This window comes from Carassius auratus, unplaced genomic scaffold, assembly GCF_003368295.1.
Source record: "Carassius auratus strain Wakin unplaced genomic scaffold, ASM336829v1 scaf_tig00018990, whole genome shotgun sequence".
Classification (NCBI taxonomy): domain Eukaryota; kingdom Metazoa; phylum Chordata; class Actinopteri; order Cypriniformes; family Cyprinidae; genus Carassius; species Carassius auratus.
The window spans coordinates 19,011-33,596 of NW_020524918.1; the positions used below are offsets into that span (position 1 = coordinate 19,011).

General features: G+C 35.4%; 1 pseudogene; it reads right to left on the minus strand.

The window, feature by feature from the left end:
* The window catches only part of LOC113076126 (adhesion G-protein coupled receptor G6-like), a 32,603-nt pseudogene extending 18,564 nt beyond the window's left edge, over window positions 1–14,039 (minus strand).
* Window positions 14,040–14,586: the final 547 nt, after the last annotated feature.

Genomic DNA, 14,586 nt, shown 5'->3' on the forward strand with positions numbered 1-14,586 from the left:
AAATTCCACAATGTTCTTGTGCTTCATTGATGCCTCTAAAGCATTTGACCGTGTTAATCATCAAAAATTGTTTTTAAAATTGATTAAAAGTGGGGTCCCTGGTTTTTTGATTAGAATCTTGGTCTATTGGTATTCTCATCAGACAATGAGAGTTAAATGGGGCAGTGTAACAACGGCTCCCTTTAAAGTGACCAATGGGGTTCGACAGGGTGGAATTCTGTCTCCTTTTCTTTTTAATGTGTATATGAATGATTTGTCTATGATTTTAAATGCTTGTGGTACAGGTTGTAGGGTTGGTGACTCACTAATTAATCACCTTATGTACGCTGATGACTTGGTCATTTTTAGCCCATATAGTGCTGGTATACAACAGCTTTTGAGACTATGCACACAGTATGGGGTAGATTTTGATATAAAGTATAATCCAAAAAAGAGTAAAATTATGACTATAAGAAGTAGAGATGATAAACATTCTCATTTTCCTGATTTTTATCTATCTGGTACTGTACTTGATGTATGCACAGATATTACATATCTTGGCCATATTATTGCAAATGACCTGTCTGATGACAAGGATATTTATAGGCAGCGTCGTAAGCTGTATGTGCAAGCGAACATGTTGTGTCGTAAGTTTAGTATGTGCTCTGTCCCTGTGAAGATTTCACTCTTTAGAACATACTGTACACCGTTGTATACTGCCTATCTTTGGTGCCGTTATAAGCAAGATAGCATTAGAAAGCTTACAGTGGCTTATAATGACAGCATGAGGCTGCTGCTAAGAGTCCCAAGAGACTCCAGTGCAAGCCATATGTTTGTTAGTGCTGGGGTACCTACCTGTGCTGCAGTCTTGCGTAACTTAATGTTTAGATTTATGGGTAGGGTGTCTGAGTCAAAAAATGATCTAATTGCTGTGTTGGCTAACCCTAGACGAAGTTCTGTAAGATTTTCGTCCAGACTGTGGAACCAATGGTGTACATGTCTGTATGCTAGACACTGAACACTGTGGAGGGTTAATTTTTTACTTCTTGTATATTTATTAATTGTGTTTTTTTTTTTTTTTTTTTTTTTTTTTTTTCTTCTCTATGTATGTGTTTTTGTATTGTACTATGGATCCCTCTGGGTCTGGAAATAAAGTTTATTAATAATTAAACATTGCTTCAAATAGTTTAAAAGTTTTTCATAAAAAACAAAACAAAAAACAAAGCAAAGCTCAAATGTATGACAAATAAATAAAAAAAGCTTCTGCAGTGGTTATTTATGAGATATTACTTTTGTGTAATTTGTGATGCACAAGACGCTGATCAATCAAGGCTATCATTTTCAAATTATTCGGTATAATATGGTCGTCAGGATTTTACACAAAGCAAAAGTGGGGCAAATCAAATAATACATGTGCATATTTTCCACTTAAACTTTTCACTCATATTATTTTCATGCTAATAATAAAATTAACAATGAAGAAACAGCATTTTCAGAGCTTTAAAGCCCACTGTATATTATATTATATTATACTATATTATATGTTATATCTAAAGGAACTCTGTATTTATATAGGCAATTTAACTGCTTATCTAGAGAAAATAATTCCAACACTACATCCATCACTAACACAGACCAAATGTTGACACAGGACGTATGGCTTTATCTGTCTTAGAGCACAGAAAGTTGCTGAGTTAGTTAATTCTTTTGATCTGTGGCGCCATAGTTTAAAGCAACACTTTTTTTTTCCATGGGCTGCTGACCCAAGCTGTGCTGGGCATCTAGAGTTTCAGGAACCTAGCTAAGTGGAAGAAAGCAGTCCCTGGTGAGGCTTGTTATACATGTGAGTCATGCCTGCCTTTGCTCTATTTCGCCCCAAAACTGATTCCTCTATACACTGAAAGTTGGAGGGCATTTAAAGGACTTTAAAAGTACTGTCTTAGGTAGCGGGATGAGAAATGGTTCTGAAGATTATGTCTGCATTTTTATTTATTGGTTTACTTTTTATCAAAACTTGCAAGAGGAATGGACAAACTAAGGGCTCCCTTCAAACTTGGCATAACATCCATTTACATCTGGAAAGTATCTGGATATGCTTTAACTAGATTGCATTTACACCTTTTTACACATTTCACCTTGTTTCCAGTCTGATTACAATGACACATATTTATGTAAAATGGACAACAGCACTTACATATTATTTGAGTGTAATATAGCCATTCAAAAAAACAAAAAAAAAAAAAAAAAACAAAAACATGCACAACTTTGTTGGATGTGATTAGATTCAGTCTACGACCACCTTGGGTAGGTATCTTGGGTGCATTTACAGAAATGAACTTGCCATATCTTTGTATTTTCAAATACTTTGTACATCTGATTTTCTCTTTCTTACGCCGGTTCACTTCTCAAATTAAATTTATTATTATATTTTATTTTAGAATTATATTATTAACATATCAATTGTAGGAAGAAATTACTAATCAGAAAAAAAAGTAATCAGACAAACAAAGTGTTCTACTTGTACCAAACAATTTTCGTGAGTGTACGAAATTTGCAATCAAAATCTGAATAATTACTGTATAATACAATAAATAAATGTACTAATTCAATTAATTTATTTATCTCATATATTTATTAGAAAACTGTATTAGTGGGCATGACTAGGCCTATAAGGCATTGAGTTGGTTTCTCCGTTTAATCTCTACTGGTTATGAATCTGAAACCATCTACTCACTGCAGCTGAGTGTGCTGTCGGTCTGTGTGTAACTGCCTGGGATAGTCCAGTAGCGCTGTTCCCAGTCGATGATGTTTCCCACAGCATCACACTTGAGGGCCAACAGCTCGGAGTAGGGCATGGCATAATCCCATAATCGGAAATTGTATATGAAGCCATCCAAATTCTGATCGTCCACACTGACCGAGCTTGACCCTTTTCCTGCAAGCTGGAGGACTCCCCCACTCCGCAAGGTGTAAAGCTGAGAAGTTGCGCAGGTTTTGGCTCGATATCGGCCTCCAAAGTACACTGCCACAAGGCCAGTAGACTTGGTCCAGGTGAGGCACATGGGTGTCATGCTGGATGTGATGTCTGAGCTGGTGAGCAGGTCATTTACAGAGCAAATGGAACCGTCGATGAACAGTTCCATGCCTCTCACGGTCTTCTCAAATGCCAAAATGGATGTCACAGAGGCATCAGACAAGGTAAAGATGGTCTCTGTGCTCTTCTGGGCTGTGCGGGCGATCTCAAAGCACACAGTGAATGCAGTGAGAACAGGAATGGAGACTGAATTGGACACTCTCACTACATTCTTGCTGCTTTTTGGTATTGTGACCTTCTGGTTCCTCAGTTGCACTGCCACTGCAAGAGTGAAAAACCATTAGATCTTAAAATATGACACAGATGCACTTACTGTATATAAACCTCTTTATGGTCTCCAAATTGGCTATACAGGACAACAAAGAAAAATTCAAATGTGAATCAGCTAATATAGAGTAACTATTTCATAATACTCTATGTTTCAACACATGAGAAAAGAAGAGAGACATTAATGTCTGAAATCATCCAAGTTTGACAGGAACATTATATTAAGTAATCATTCTAAGACGAGCTTATTAAACTTCTTCCAAAACGCACAGTCATATTAGTTTGCCTATGCTAAAACACCTCTTTTATGTCATATTTGCTGACACATTTCATTTAAATTGGCGGAAGTTTGTTTCTGTTGGCCGTCTCGGAATAAAAACCACAAGCAATTTGGAATGGAAAAATACACCTCCATTTGGACTATTAGATCCCTGCACTCTATATTTGTGATGCTTTTTGACATAACCAGACATCTGACGCTATTGAAGGATCACAGAATGGGTAACAGCTTTGCTGCATGCTAAACACTAATGAACTTGATTTCAAAAAGGTTTCATTTCAAACCCGTTTCACTGGGAGGGTAATAGAAAATACGGTGTCTAAATCTGTCAAGTGCTGGGTACTAATGGGTACCTTCACATCTGTCTGACTTCATAACAAAGGTTATTTTTTGCAGGTTGTTTTGTTTTGCAAGAGTGTGTTCTTTTTCATTGAACATAATTGCATCTGGTAATTTATACAGGTACCCTTGTTGCCTGATAGTGCACCTAGACAAAAGTGAATGTTTTAGTTTTGCTCTCAAAAAGATATATTATTCTAAATAAATACAATGACTTACCAAACTCTTTCCTTGCTGCACAAATTCTACAGAAAATCATTATTTTCTTGTAACTTGTTTCTTGTAATTATTACTCAGCCTATTAGAATAATTTCTGAAGGATCATGTGACACTGAAAATTCAGCTTTCGTGTCACAGGAATAAATTGCATTCTTGGTTTAAACATTTTAAAATATAGAACAGTTACTTGTAAAATTGCACAAAACATTAATATTTCTACTGTATTATAGTCAAATAAATGGAGCCTGGGCGAGCATAAGAGACTTCTTCTTCTTTCAAAAATATTTAAAAACTGAAACCAAAATTTTGAACATGAAGCGTACGTTTTACTTTTGACTCTGTTTTGGAAACAGGGATCTGTATGTTTATGAAGAAGAAATTAAGCCAATAAGCATGAAATAGAAACAATTTAATATTATCTGAAAACAACCATAATCTTATCAATTAAATTAATAATAAAAAATAAAAAAAGTTGGTAGACTGAAAACTGATTGACAGAATAAGAGAAGTGCTTAATAACTCCGTATAGTTAAATGTTTGTGACTGTGGTCATAAGAACACAATGAGATGATATTGATAGCGTGAATGGCAAAGCAACATGATAGCAGCTGTGATATGAAACAGAGCGGCAGAGTTTAGCAATGCAATCTTGATAATACTGCTTTCTATAAGGTCTGATGTTTATTCATTAAATTAAAACGCTGCTTTCACAGTCACGCTGTGAAATTACTTTTTTAAACCACAAAACTACAGCAAAACATAATTACTGGCATCCAGTAAACCCTAACAGGGTTTACTGGATGCCAGTAATTTATAATAAAAATTGGATACAATTTTTATTATAAATTATTAAATAATAATGAATAAAATATTAATACATTAAATTAGGTCTTAAAATTGATTAATTAATTATCAAAAAGTATCAATTAAAACATCTAAGATAAATAAACATGCTGTGAAGAGCTCGTCATTTATTAAACATACCTTGCTTGTAACTGATATTGAAGCCTTTCTTTTGGATACTAAAGTCTGATTTAAAGGAAACCTCCATCACATTGTCACTGGAGTTGAGAGTTAGTCCATTGGGTGTTAAGCCACAAAATTTGGCATCACTCGTGCCAGTGCTGATATTGATGTGGTCATAGATGCAGTCTTGTGCTTCCTCAAGCTCAAAATCTAGGAAGGCGATCTGCACTATAAAGCCAGTTGGGGCCTGTATGGTCCACTTGCAGGCTTGACTGGATGGGTAGTCATTGGGGGTAGCAGGGGGAGGTAAAAGACCCCTGGGAGTCGGTGAGCACCACAGTGCAGTTGACGCTACTCTGGCAGCTCTGTGCTACTGCAAGCAAACAGGTCACATGTCACTTTAGCTTGCAAAGGACAGGTATTAGCAGGGGCCAAGGACAGGAGAGGAATCAGGTGACAGGAAGATGCGTTTAGACGGCTGCTGGGTTAGTGCAACGACAAGGACAGAAGGGGAGAAAAACAGATATCAAGTTTGGTCGAGATATGGTAAGTTACTACTAAAGGAATCCCAGAGTCATTTCCTCATAAAGACGACCTAGAATCTTAAGCCATTTGATAGACTTATAATCAACGTCACTGACCATATCCTTTAAGATCCCTTAAGGCAACTCTCGGATATGAAGACTTCAATGAAAAAAAAAAGTCTTGACTCAGAGACAATGGCCTCTGTTCATGCAATCCCAAAAAGCACATAAGCAAAAACCACAGAACTTTTTGGCAAATTGAGCAGCTCTGGGCAATTCAACTTTCTCAAGATGCAGTGGCTTCATCAGGACAAGTTTGATGCAAGTAAACAAACAGTACTGAAGGTTAAATTTCATAACCCATTCCAACAGTCAAAGGACAAACTAATTTCAGTGATTTATAATGTGCTCTCCAAGTAAATAATATTCCATCAGTTATTTATTTTTTTCCGCAGTAACAATTTTTCCTTTACAGTAATGATACTGTTGAGAACAACAAATTCAATTTTCATGCATGAAATTTTAAAACTCTTTGCATGAAACATCCAAGTTCTTCACTAGTGGCCATAAAAAGGGTTACTGATAGTAATTAACTCACAGGTATAGTCATCATACCTCAGCAGAAACAGGAAATATGGGATTTGATGGCTTTTGACAGATTCCATATGAGGAACAATAAAATTGGAGCCATTTAATCCTGAGAACGGCTCACTAATAGAAGGATAAAGAGCATCCATCCTAGAAAGGGAAAATTATCTTCCGTTTAAAGGGACACAAACTACAGCCAAGATTATCATTACGTGCCTTGTGCTCACTAGAGTGGACAGTAGATACAAAGGCTAAATTTCAGACCACTTAAATTTCAATCCAAAGAGTCAAGAAGCCAATACTACACACTTTTCTCCTTTCTGATTCTGTTTAGAAGTGGTGACATCTAAAAGCTTTTATAGAATCAAAAGAAAACCCACTACTCACCACTAATTTTGCAAATTATGAAATTTGTTCACTCCAACAAATTTGGAAGAAAGTTTTTGTATATGTGTCATAGCTTTTCCAGTTGTTCGTGATTTACTGGTTAAGGAATTTTATTTTAAATTTTTTTATTTACTCTTATTATTTCTACATGACAAAACATTTTAGAGCTTGGTATATATATATATATATATATATATATATATATATATATATATATAAAATTTATTCATAACAAATAAAAATAATATTAATATATTAAAATTTTAAACTTACATTTAAACTTAAACTGCAGGTTTTGTCTGAATTTAAATAATTTTTAGCCATCTTAAGTGTTCTTTTATAACTTTAAATCAGGTCCAAACCAAATATAGTACATGGTAAACATGACTGAACATAAAAAAATGTCATTAGGACACAAATTACTAACTATACTATACATAATTGCTATACACACACACTTTTTCTTGCAAAAGTGATACCGTGTGCCAAAATTAACAGATCATTTTATAATGGAAAAAGATTATAAGAAATTTTCGCTAGTGCTTGTTTCCCATAGCCCTGTGCCAGCATTCAAGCCAAATTTAAATTAAACTTAAATTAAGAAAAGTCAAAATATGTTATAAAAAATTACTTTTGGAGAGTGAATCTGAATTTAATAAAAGTATAGCACATTATTTGTTACGGTTCCCAGGCAAAACAATCTTTGGCTGTAGTGCTGCAAGTTGTAAACTATAAAACAGTTAAAGTAAATAGATTTTATACATGTAACTACCTCATTTTTAATTTCATTTCACGATGAAAAGCCAGCAGACATTCTACATGCAAACAACACTTCATAAATGTACAGCAGACCCATTTTATTGGAGCGTAAGCTAAAGTTTCTACACATTTGCATTCTCCTGGTCCCCTCTGAAGGATCGAATACATTGCACAAATCAGAATGTCAGACCAGTCAGAACTGGGTCAATACAAAATTCACCAAACAAGACCCCATCAACACACCTGGGACAGAAAACGCTGGAAAATTCGTAACAGTTGTCCAGCAAAAACAAGGAAGGAGGTGAGGGGGAAAAAAAGATAATTCTTTCCGCCATCATGCCTGGGGTTTAAACAAGCAAGGAATGGGATCAGCTTTTGACAAGTGGCCTGTAAGTGTTTTGCAGAAAGAGGCTGAAATCACTATTGGACGGAATCACGCTACTGGAATATCCTGCTGTTTCATAGCTGTCGGAATGGGCCACAGTAAAAAGAAGCACAACCAACTGTGCTACAAAAGCCACAGCTCTAACCCGGCACAATATTATGGTGCTGCTCAGATCCTGGTCCTCCAAAAAAATAAAAATGTAATACTGGTGATATGATAGGATTTGCGCAGTGTTGTGAAGTGAATGTTGAGGAAGTGAAGGTCAATCTGTTCAGTGATTTCACAGGAGAAATGGAGAGCTTTGATCTCAAAGTGTCCTTTTAGAAGAAGGCCAGAAGATGGAATGCCAGATACAGGGATCTCAGGCTAAAAAGTCCAGGGAGAATAAAAATAGCCTTTTCAACAGCGTCACATTTTGCGAAAGCTTTAATCCTGAAGTGTCTCATTTCGTTCATTCTCTTGGCAGTCTTGTACCTTAAGGTGTGCTGCATTCATCTGCCAAACGGCAATTAACAATTCACCCAAAAATGCTAATCATTTAGTAAGCTCTCTGTCATTACGGATGCCTGTATAATTTTCTTTCTTTCATGAAAAACAAAAGGAGATCCAAGGCACTGTGTCCAGTGTTCATATGAACAACAACAACAAAAAAACACAAAATACCATAAAAGTCATCCTCAGAGATGTATATGCACCAGTTGTATTCTTACTATGCCAGGGCAAAAAAATAAAAGAAAAATAAATAAAATTAAAAAAGCTTGCTATATGGGATGTGAGCACTGTTGTGAAATGCCTGCTGATGAAGTGAAGGTCAATAAAGTAGTCCATGAGATAAGCCTTATAATAATTCTCACACTAAAATATAAATGTGACTACCTTTGTGACAGTTTTATGAGGCTTTTTATTATTCAGAATCACAGAATTATAAGCTTAAATAAGCTTAAAAGATAAGCTTTCAAATCTGTTTTTTTCACTGCATGGGGAATAAAGAGCTTAGTTCATTATGCCCAAAATTTTATTTCGTTTTTTATGGAATCAAGAAAAAATAATATGGGCTTGGAATGACATGAGGGTGAAAATTTTCATTTTTGAGGCAACTATTCCATAATTAAGTCCATCACTTGAACACTTTTTTTTTGCATTGCTTTTGATCAGCATGGAGCAGCTATTATAAGGATCCAGTGAGATTTAACTCTATAAACACACCCATGGCTCCTTAGCTTATAGAGCATGGCAGAAAAACAAGGGCATCCAAGAACAAACATGTGACATGTTGTGTGTACATTTGTGGTTTCAGTATAAAAACAAGCAACAAAAGCATATTGTGAACTTTATGCACACAGGGGTTGGTCTCTCTATGGGCAATAATCACATCTGGTTTTAATGACAAGCTCTTGCACGGGGATAGTAAAGATTCCATGTCTGGAAACGAGAGTCTGTGCACGCCGTTTACTGAACGTGACAAATCGGACCTAATCAACAAGTTATTTCACCAAGAATTTTCCAAGTTTGAGCAATATTTGATTTGGGCGTGATTTAAATGAGGGCTGAAATGCCTAAGAGAGGCGTGCATCCTAAAATGATGTTCAAAATTGCCCTTGGCCTTCTCCGCACAACATTATTCCATTATTAGTTTTTTCTGTGGCTTACATTAATTGAATTTCATTGTTTTGAACGTGTTTTAGCACTCCGATGTCCGTTGTTTAAACTATTAAAGCGCTTTAGAAATTTCCCTGATGCTGATTCCCAGCATTGCGCTAAACCATTTCTGACAGGCATCCAAAGACCATAAATGTTCCTACTTGGACCAATATAACAGTACGAACAAATCAGGCGAGCCATGGTATGTGACTAATATTAAAAAGACACGTGCTTTTCATATGCAGTGCACAGGGAACTTAAATTCAGCAACAAGAGACCGATTAAGGATTCAAGCTGCCAGTTAAAGGCATTTTTTTAAGTATTGAAATCCTTAATAACACGTCTGAATAATAACTCAGCTTCGGGAGAAGCAAAGATTATCTCAGCTTCACAAAAACAGCAAATGTTGTGCGCAATGACTGGCCTACAAACAGAAGCAGTCACCGTAAATATTTGAGCCCACCAATGCATGCTGTGAGACCACTGACAAAGCCAGATCTCACCCTTGGATCCAGTTTTTTTAATATATGGAGGACACGTTGAGATATTTTTCATGTATGACTGGTTGTGACTTTCTTGGCAAACAGAATGCAAGGACAAGGACAACAAAAGCAAGTTAAAGGTGATAAAAAAAAGAGCAAGAAATGCAAAAAAAAGTAATTTAAACATGCAAGGAAGCTGAGAAAACTTGTACATATATAAAATTAATACAGAAACAGTGAAATACGTAAATTGAAAATATGAAAAAAGACATTAAAAAAAGGAAAAGATGAATTAATGAAATGGAAGCAATGTTGATTAGCATGATGAGCAATCAATATACATAGAAACTCAGATCTGAACTTAACTATGGATTACAATTCCAGATAACACACTATTTGCATTAGAACATTTTTCATTTATAACTCTAGAGCTCCTTTACCTGGGACCAAAAAGCAGATCAGCAGCAGGAAAACTGCGAGAGTATTCTGGAACTTCCATCTCCACCACCTAGCACTGATGAACGAAATCCTGCCAATCAGATTTAGAAAATTTCATTTCAAAACAAAACCACAATTCAATTTATTACTTACACGTAATTTTAGTACAGTGTAATGAAAACCACAACTGCATTAGAGGTTTCATTAAATGGATTGCAGTTAAGGCCAGGAACATCATTTGACGCAACGGATGTTTGGAAATACATTTGATTTTATTTGCACCAAAAATGCAAATAGCACCACGAATTGTTGTTTCTGGTTTTCTTAGCCATTGCTTTAAAACACTTCATACATAGAAACTGGCATAAAACTTCACGCATTAGCTTTTCTCACTCACTCACACACAGAGGAGTACAATATCTTTATTCATGCGTCTATAATTTGGGAGAACTTTGAAAGTTTAAATGATGTATTTGTGGCATGGAAACCATTTTTTCCTTGTCAGAACAGTGACCGCAGCCATGCAAAAACTGCCCCGTTACATAATGAGTAATCACTCTCCCATGTCAGCCATAATAAGTTTGCTGAAAAAGATCACGGTTGGTGAGGTTTACAGAAGAGTTCACCACGATTTACAAAGCAGAACTTGAAATGACAGGAAACCAGAGGCTAAAAAAAACATAAGAGAACCATTTATATATAGTGTGTTATCTATTAAAGAAGTTCATGCATGTAAAAAATATCATAGCTGCGAAAATAAACAGAAGCATACCTAGAAACAGCATTTTAGCTATATTAGAAAAGCAGTGTCTAAAAAAAAGAGAATCACAATTTTTAAAACTACTCTCATTTCATATGCCGTTTAAAGGGATAGTTCATCCAAAAAAAATTAATTCTGATATCATTAAAACTTCTCAACTTCACGTCTTATGACTGTATAAAACACACACAAAATAAGTTATTTTGAAAGTCACTGGACTCCACTGACTTCCGTGTATGGCAAAAAAAATAAAATAAATACGCATCTTTTTCAAAAGATTTTATTCTTTTCTTACAAAGAGATATAAAGTCACAGGTTTGGAACAACATTAGCCTGAAATTTTACTTTTGGTGAACTATCCCTTTAAACTATTGTTAACATTACAATACATACACTTTCCAATGTCCATCCCTGTTCAAAAAGATGTCAGGATACTGAATATATACAGTACAAAATAACCTTCTCAACATCCCTTTAAAATCAATGATTGTAGTCTAAAACCTGATCAGATTGCATCACTATTTTGGTTCTTCAGATCTACAATAAATAATGGACTGTATGGAGCATTGCCCAGGTGTCCCTGCTCTCATTCCTTAAAAAAAAAAAAAACTACTAATGACACAACCAGCATCAGTTTTCAACTTTAAAATGGCACTTCTGAGAACTTTTTATCAAAAGATTATTGGCTAGCTGCAAGCACACCAACCAAAGTTTTAGAGCTTTCCGTAAAAGGGAAGTTGACAAACAATGCACTTAAAAATAACAGATCTTTTGTAATACCTTTCTGAGTTCTTTGAAACATCCCAACATACATGGTTTTCTAACGAACTAGAGAAAAACAAAAGTTCTGTATAAATCTTTCCTGGTTCTAACTGGAGACTTTTGATTTAAGAGAAAAGTTCCAAAGCTTGTAGCACCAATCCACAAATCCATCTCATTAACCAACTGCACATTTCTGCGACTATTCACTACAAACCACATAAAGATGCTAAATTTGAAATTGGATATTAACAAACAATCCCTGGTCTGAAATTTTGCTTCCAAGAAGGCGAGTTGTGGGGAGTCATTATCTGAGGTCCATGGAAAACGAAGACTTCAGCAGGAGATGTCCACCACTAGAGACCTCTTAAATTATTCTGATGAAGACGGTTTTTTGGCAGTAATTGGGCATTGTTCATCTGTATTAGGATTATAAATGTCTTCCCTTATTATAAAATGAATGGAAAATTCCCTCCATCTGAGACCGAGTATGTTTTAATGAGATTATCGCAATGCTTCATTTGATACTATGGTTAATAACACCTAATCTGTTAAGCTTTTGTTGCCAAAACTTGAAGTGTGTGATGTTACAAGATCCCGTGTGAGGTCCTCAGATCTTGTTTCATTTTAACAACCACTGTTCAAAAGATAATAGAGAGCTCTATTTTCGGCACGCAGAATCGGGCAGAATCAGCCAGCAGGACAATAGACAGGGCACTAACTTCATATTTTATTAAACAACCACAACATGCCATCAGTGGCATTCATTTGTAGGCAACAATGATGGAACAAAATAATTAAATAGGACATGAAACCAGAAGGGAATCTTATCTAAGAGGGTAAGTCAACTCAACACCCTCAAATTAAATCATTGTTAGAATCATGATTACTACATAATTTCCAAGCCTTAAATAAACAGCCTCATATCATCTCTGTAAGTTGGTGCATTTGTGTGAGTGAGAATGAGGCCATTTAGACCACCATATAAAATTAATGGAATACATGACATAAGAGAACATATGACATATTGGTTCAGAAACGCCCCCTAAGCATATGTAAATACACATGAAGGGGGTCAGCGACTCAAGGACCGTACAAGCAGAATAAAGAACTTAATTCATCATGGCAAAAATGTGTTGGAAAACCAGAAACAGAGGCTTCTGGTATTCAAAACGCTAAAACTCCAGAAAATCATAATGCTCAATAAAATAATAAAAACATTTTGCATTATTGTCAGCCACTAATGATTTACAAATGTTAAACCTTTAGAAGTAACTGAACAGTACATCAACAGCTGTTAATTGCTTCACTAACTTCGGAAACACTACAGCTGTCAGCACTACAGGTAGGCTAAATGGGATATTCATTATCCTCTTGTTTTTCTCTTGATACAAGCTCATTTCATCTAATGACCTAAGAAATTCCACATTAACCTACTTCATGGTTGTGGCTTGAAATCAAGCAGCCAGTCTCGGGCAACAAATGTCTGATGCCCAAAACGCTGTGTAGGCAGGCAGCTTACTATAGTGAGAGAGACAGACTATGAGTGGAAGCTATAATTTAGACATTTTAAATACTATTTAGTTGTTTACAGTTTTATTTGCGTGATCCAAAAGTCCAATTAGGATTTCTTCTGCCCACCGCCATTGTAATGTGACACCCACTCTTTAAGCCATGGATATTTCTCTATTCTAAGTCATCCAAATACAACAAAATGCGCACAATAGCCAACACCAATTATATATAAAACAGAACCATTAACTTTCCATTTTTATAAACGTAACATCTACAATATCAACGTTGTCTAAAATAGATAAATAAATAAATATAAAACACGTAGCTGTCTCACGGCTCAGTCTCTAATAGTAGGATATTATTTATTTATTGTTATATTGAACATTGGTATTCTGAACATTTATTAAACGTAGTAACACATTGTGGCACATTATGTTTCCCCTGATCAGAGCTCTTTATTGTTCGCGCAGTTAAACCGGGAAAACCTGAAGATTTGTTTACTTGAGTTTTAGTCCGAGTATGTAATTTCACAAAGAAACGTACAAGAACCTCGAAAAGTCACTTACATTGTTTCATTGAAGCTCGTCTCGTTGAAGAAGCATTATATCTCTTTCTTTTTTGAAGAACTTCAGATAATTCTGAGAGGCAGCTCACCATCACGCTCACGCGCCACGCAGATGCTCAGTAAACACATATCATCATCGGGGATATTCTTAAATTAACTGAACTAGTTATTTTTGGTAGATGAAGCTGTTTTCCGAGCAGACAGATGCGGGGTAAAGCGTTAGCTAGAGTTTACTAGACAAAAATGTGCTTGTCCCACGGCTGGAGGCAGTTCTCAATAGAGCCCAACCCATAAGAGGGAGAATTCCCGGGAGACCCCAAAAATGAACTTCATAGGCTACATGAATACTTCGCATTAGTGTTTGCTAGGATTCAATAGGATAATAAGAGAAAGTGTAGAACCATATATAATTAAGCAAATGATTACGTTATATAGAACACAATAAACATATATGCAAACACGTTTCTAAGAAAAAAAAAAACGAATGAGAGATGAATATTGTTTTGTGTACTTTTAAATGACCTAAATATATTGTATATATAACACACACAATTCTATATATATATATATATTACTATTTAAATTAGCTGTACTATATTAAGTAATAAACACACACACACACAAACATAAAATAAATCA